The 6,456-nt window shown below is 57.1% G+C and overlaps 1 long non-coding RNA gene across 1 annotated transcript; it reads right to left on the minus strand.

Moving 5' to 3' along the window:
- Positions 1-674: 674 nt before the first annotated feature.
- On the minus strand, positions 675-4,896 carry LOC110198690 (uncharacterized). Its single transcript, XR_002321796.2, has 3 exons — positions 4,444-4,896; positions 2,158-4,097; positions 675-1,173 (listed from the first exon to the last, which is right to left on the minus strand). It is a non-coding gene; the product is annotated as an uncharacterized LOC110198690 (long non-coding RNA).
- Between the last annotated feature and the right edge of the window lie 1,560 nt (positions 4,897-6,456).

The following is a 6,456-nucleotide window of genomic DNA, read 5'->3' on the forward strand; positions in this document are numbered from 1 at the left end:
GGAAAGGATGAGGCAGGGCTGGCCAACAGCAGCCCAGTGAGAAAGGTCCCAGGTTCGAGCTCCCAGTCTGTCAGGACCATAGACCCTAGGGTGGGGGCTCGTGGGCCACCCATTTGTCCACCCAGAAGCTGGCCAAGAACAGAGGCCACCCAGCCTCCAGGAGGGCCAGGAAGGCCTGCCTAGACTGGCCATCCTGCCCCTCCCCCATTGCTCCAGGCCCTGCCCCCTGCCTTTCCCCAAGGCTCCAGCCCTGCCCCCAGTCCCCAGGACACATCTGCAAACACCTGAAGGTGGTGCCCAGGTGCAGTTGCCAAACTGCACCCTGAGTTTTCTCTACACTGGGGTCCGCACTCCCAGTCCTTCAACTGGTCCTCATTTGGCATGAAGACAAGGCCCCTCCTCCCCTCAGCTACCCTCCTGGGCTCAGGTCAGACCACACCTGGAGGTCTGGCATCAGTCCAGGGCCCAGCATCTTAGGAGAGACAGGCGAGGAGGGTGGGAGAGGAGAACAGGAGGACCCTCTGCCCCGAGGCCAGTCACTCTGACCGCCGATTTTACAGGTGAGGAAACTGAGGCCCAAGGCCCCCAGAGGCAGACATGAAGGCCAGTGTAGGGCCTCCAAGCAGGTGAGCCACCCCCACCCCAGAAAGAAAAGGAGAAGCTTTACAGCAGGATAAACACCCACACATTCATTCATTTATTCATGATAAACACCCACTCATTCATTCATTTACAACACTCAGAGCCAGAAGGCATGTGAGAGGTCATTTTCCTGAAAGATGGTCTTGTAGCTGCCCCTGGGGCCTTCGGACAGGATCCTGCTTCCCTTCAGAAGAGGGACATTGCCCCCCTCCCCCTTTCCCTCCTCCCCACCCCGGGTCCGGTGGTTCTGGCTTCTTCTGACTCCCTGGTGTACAAGGGGAGGGGGTGGGGGCCCTGTTCCCAGGGTGATGAGGGCTCCTCCATCTAAGATTGAGAGAGGCCTGAGTCACACCCATGGGGCACACCCAAAGGTGAGCCTACACCTCTCTGATTAGCAGCTGGGATGGGCAGCCTCTGCCCTTCTCCCCACTCCACAGCCCCAGTAGAGCCTGAAGAGTTGAGCCCAGGCCTCCAGGGCACCTGGGAGAGAGTCCTAGCCCTGGAGCTGATGGAGTGATGGGACCTGGACCCCTAAAAGGAAAAGAGCACATCTTTGAAAGCGACCCAGTCCCTGAATTTTCCCAGTACCCCTGATCACTGGTCTTGCCCAAAGCATCTAGCCTAGCCCAGCCCACCTAGATTACCCAGTTAGCCTACTTGATGCCCTTTCCCTGTTGTGCCTGGCCCAGCCCAGACTCCTTCCACTCCTCAAATCCCATCCAGGTCCTTCACAAACCTTTTTGTGTATATATACATATACATATATACATATATATATCATTGCCCACTCCTATGGTGTTACAAGAAAACTTGTCATTTGACTGGAAGATGGTTTGAATTCATTCCAGGTGGATTCCACCCTGTACCCCGACATTTCAGGTTCCCATCAACCCCAAACCACTTCAGAGCCAGGGGACCCAGGTTCAAAACCTGTCCCTGTGTGACCCTTCTCTGTGGGTGGCCTTGGAGGACACTCTTCCTTACTCTTCTCAACAATGAGAGCTTTCCACTCCATCATCTCTGAGCTCCCTCTCTACTCCTCCTCCGAGGATCCTAGTGGCCCCATAATCTTGGTGGGTCATCTCTACCTGCCCCTCTCCTAGTGTTTCCAGATGTGCATGACCCATACTCCTGGGCTGCTCTGGCCAGCCCCTGCCTCTGCTCGGACTTTGTTCTGGGTCTGAGGACAGCAGTCCCGGCCTGGAGGGGGCCCAGGGAGTGAGGACAGGACTGAGAGGGTGGAGTAGGGAGTGAGGACAGGGCTGGGGGGGACCCAGGGAGTGAGAATAGGGCTAGGCTGGGGCAGGGAATGAGGAGAGGGCTGGGGGGGCCAGGGAGTGAGAACACCAGCCCCTCGCTGGAGTGGGGTTCGAGTTTTGCCACATTTCCAAGGCTCATCTTTGGGCACATTTTGACTTCAGAAAACAATTTGGACTTATCAGCCCCCAGTTAGCTGTTTTAAGGGGCCTGTCATATTGTAAGGAGTATTTATGAGCCCATATTTCAGCCTCTGACCTCCATGGGCTGATGTCCTTCCCTCAGGGCAGCTGGTTCCTGGCTCATGGCAGCCTGAGGCGGGAGGGCCACATGAGGTGGGCCTGCTCATCTTCTGGAGGTGTCTCTCCTGCTGCTGCTGCCTGGGAGGTGTGCGCAGAACTCCCCTCTTCAGCTAGATTAAGAAGGCCATGTTGGTGAGGAGGGCTGTGAACAGAGACACTGAAGGCTCTGACTCAGGAGGGCGACCTCTAGGCCAGAGCCCAGGCCCAGCAGACATTGGGAGGACACCTTGGGGAGTGGGGAAAGGGGAGGCGGGGCTCTGCCATTGCCCTCTCTGGACCTCGGTTTCCCTGGCTATCAAGGAGAGGTTTGGACAAGGCAGCTTATGGGGCTCCTAGCAGCACCAATCAGTCATCGCTTGACCTCCCAAGAGCCAGCACTTTGCTGGGCACTAGGCGTGCCCTCAAGGGGCTTACAGAGGATGACCCCTGCCCTGCAGCCCAGGCAGCTCTTCTGTCACCTCTAAGCATCTCCTGACCCACCCATTCCTCTGAGGAAATGGCTTTGGGCAGCTGGGAGGCCCCCCAGATAGAGCTGGGTCTGGAGTGAAAAAGATCTGAGTTCGAATCTAGCCTGGCAAGTCTGCCTCCACTTCCTCAACTATAAAATGGGGGTGGTAATAGACAGGAAGGTGACAGGCCCAAATCAATGATTGTCCCTTCCTTTCCCCTCCTCCCCTGAGTTGGCCTGAAGGATGTCGAAGGTTCATGATGTGACCTTGAGGGATGGTGACCTAGCTGCTCTCTCAGGAGCCTGTGGGGCAGCGAGCCTCTTGTCCCAAGATTGAGACCTCATCAGGCCCAGGTAGAGCACAGCCGGGGCAGTGGGCTAGACAGGCTTTCCTCATGGTTGCAGGAGCTAGCTGTGAGCAAGCTCACTGCCTGACTCTGTTCTGACCAACCCGTCTCATCCTTCTTTAAGGGGACCTTGAGCAGCAGACCCAGGAACTTGGAGGGAAGATGACTGAGGCTAAGCTCACAGACTGGAGTTATCGCTGCCTGGAGAGGCTCTGGGCTTGCCGTCCTGGGAGGTCTGCAAGACTGACCAGCCCTTGCAGGAAATGCCCCCAGCTACAGGCCTCCAGGGCTGGGTGTTTGGGATGCTGCCCTGCTTTTCCCGATCTCTGGAGCTGGCCCAGGCTCACCAGGCTCTTGGAGATGGCCACCTGGGAGGCAGGGACTGTGTGCAGTCTCATCTCCTGGATGAGAAGCCTGAGGCCCAGGTACGCTCAGTGATTTCTCCAAGGTCACACAGTCAGTGACAGAGCCGGGCCACACGGCCAGTGCCCGAAGCCCCATAATCCCACCTGGCATCTGTCCTTGACAGGTGGGGCTCCAAGGCCTTGTGTCCAGGGGGCTGGCTTGTGAGGGGGGGCAGCAGGCTCCAGGTGGGGGTACAAGGCACGGGGGAGGGGGAGCCACAGGGTGAGAAGGGCAGCCTTCATGTGCAAAGGTGGGCCTCCCCTACCATCTGAGGACATTCTCCACTCCCAGCCTCTCAGTCCTGGCTACCCGTGGGACAGAGTGGCCCGCTCTCTGTCCTGGCCAGCTCCGGGCTAGGCCGGCCCTAGGGCCCTGCCAAACAAGGCTCCCTGTGGGCTGGCCTGACAGAGCCTCCTCCCATCCTGTGATCCCGGCAGACCAGCAGCTCTGGCCAAGCTGGCGAGTGAGTGTGCCTGTGTGACCACAGTTGAGGTCAGGGAGGCCTGAGGCCCTCAGAGCTCAGACCCAGATCAAGTGCAGGGACCCATGGGCCTAGGCTGCCTTCCATGGAGTGGGGGCGTCACTGGGGCTTCCCCAGACAGGGTCCCTGGGCCGCTCTGCCAGGGACCGCAGATCAAGGCATCAGCTTCTCCATGCGGGGATTCTCTGGCGCCAGGTGAAATGGAGAAAAAGTACCTGGTGGAATGCAGAAATAATTAAGACAAGCACTACATGCCAGAAAATCTTGTTAGACTCGGCTCTGTTTCACAGAGCTCAAGACCTCCATGAGAAAGTCACTCTGCAGTTCTGCTCGCAGGTAGATGCAGCCTGCAACGTGAGTTATGTCTGAGATGTCTGGGCACTGATGATAGGAAAGGGAGGAGAAGGGGCTGGCCTTGTGACAAAGAATCTTAGGCCCACTCCTACGTGGGGGGTGGAGCTGCAAACTGCCTCAATCATCCCGGAAACACTTTGAAGCTCGGCTGAGTAACCCACAACAATGTCCGGACCCTTTGACCCAGGGGGGCCAGTAACCACATACCCCAAGAAGGTCAGAGACATAAAGGACGATCCCACGGGGCAGCCCTGGGCGAAGCAGCAGACGCTCATTGAATGGAGGATGGCCAACCAAGCCGTGGCACATGAATCAATGGAGTATTGCTGAGCTATAAGAAATGGGGAATTGGGACAATCAGGGAGAGAGATGGGAACTGACGGAGAGTGAAGCAGGCCAAGCCGAGGAAACAGTATACCCAGTGAGCGCGACAGAAAAAATGGAGACGCCGATACACAGGCCATCACTGGATGTCCGGAAATGATGGCGGCCCCAGGAGGCAGAGAAACCCCTCCCCACCTCTCTGCAGAGGTGGGGGGGTGGCCCATTGAATACTGGCTGGAGCTACTGAGAGACTGCAGAACTGGCTTTCTTCCTCTTTGTTGTCTTGTTACAAGGGATGAGACTTGACCGGGGAGAGGGAGGCCAGAGACGCGTGCACTCCAGTGTGTGTGTGTGTGTGTGTGTGTGTGTGTGTGTGTGTGTGTGTGTGTGTATGCATCAGTTTGTAGATAATACCTAACATCTGTAGAGAGCCTTAAGGTTTGAAAAGCCCAGCACAACATGCATTTTATGTGTTATATATGGATGCATACATGGACACGTATATTATGTATGTGTGTATATGTGCGTGTGTATTTTATAAATATACACATATTTGTGTGTGTGTCTATGCATATGCATGTATCTATGGCTGCGTGTGTGAGAAAGACCAGGGCAGACAGACGAAGGGTGGAGGGCGGAGGATGTCCCAGTCACAAAATCTCTGCTTTTGCTCCCCTCAGGAAGAGGCTAGCAGCTGGTTCCCAGAGGCTTGTGATGACCCCTAATGGAAGTGCCCCAGGGAGAGCCGGGAATCTGCAGCCTCTGTGGTCACCCAGAAGCCCCTCCCAAGGGCTTAGCCAGCCGGGGAGACCCTGCCACCCTCTGGGGTGAGTCACCCACTGGTGCAGGCGTGGGGACTCCCGGGTGAAGGGGATTGGAGAACGTGACCTACGCAGCTCCCTGCCGTGGCTGGCCCTGCTCAGCAACCAGCTATCTCTTCCCAGGCATCTCTGCAGACCTAGGCGTTTCAGGAAAAAGGAGGAGGAGTTCCCTCAGTGGGAACCATGCCCTGCTGTGCCCATGGCTCCCTTGCTGGCTTGTGGTGAAGCCCGCATCAGCCTGGCATCTGGCGCAGATCTGGGGCCCTGCCAACGCCCCTTCGCATTCAGAAATGCTACTCTCAGGGCCCTGCCAGGGGAGTTGAGGAGGTTGGCCAGCATGTGCCCTCCTTCTGAAGGCCGGTGCCCAGCAGCAGGAAACAGCCCTGGCAGCACAGCCAGGAATCAGCCGCTTTCTGGGGTGAGAAACAAGGGAGCGTGATGGGAAAGCAGAGAAAAGACGCAAGGGGGAGAGGTGGCCTCAGTGCCTGAGTCTGAGCCCTGAAACTTAGCCCCGCCTTGTTCTGTGCTGCACCCCAGGGCTGAGGCTTGACCACGAGAGCCCCCCAGGGCCTGCCTAGGCTGCCCAGGGCTCTGCAACTCAGAGAAGCGACTTGCCCAAGGTCACCCAGCTGGAGCCTTAACTCCCGGCCAGGCCTTCACCCCTGCACCTGCATGAATGGCCGAAAGCCTGGGCTGTCTTCTGGTGGGTGAGGAGAACATGGGCAGGTCGTTTAACCAAGCTCTCAGCCTCAGTTTCCTCAACTGTAAAATGGGAGTCATAACAGCAGCTGCCTCTCCCCAGTGAATTGTTGTCAAGGACAAACGAGATAATTTGAGAGGTGCTTTGCAAGCCTTAAGGTGGACTGTAATATTCTGCTCCGCCAGGTCACCAAGGGGCTGTCTTACAACAAAAACCTCCCCATCTCACAACCCTGTCACAACCCTATCCAAAAAGCCTCCCTGCTGCCTCTTGGAGAAAGTGGGACCCCCTTTGTTTTTGCACTGACAGCCCCTCACAATCGGACTCTAGGCTGTCCTGCACTCCGCTCCCATGCCTCACCTCCACAAATTCTCC

Source organism: Phascolarctos cinereus, unplaced genomic scaffold, assembly GCF_003287225.1.
Source record: "Phascolarctos cinereus isolate Bilbo 61053 unplaced genomic scaffold, phaCin_HiC Scaffold_3;HRSCAF=262, whole genome shotgun sequence".
In the NCBI taxonomy this organism is placed as follows: Eukaryota; Metazoa; Chordata; class Mammalia; order Diprotodontia; family Phascolarctidae; genus Phascolarctos; species Phascolarctos cinereus.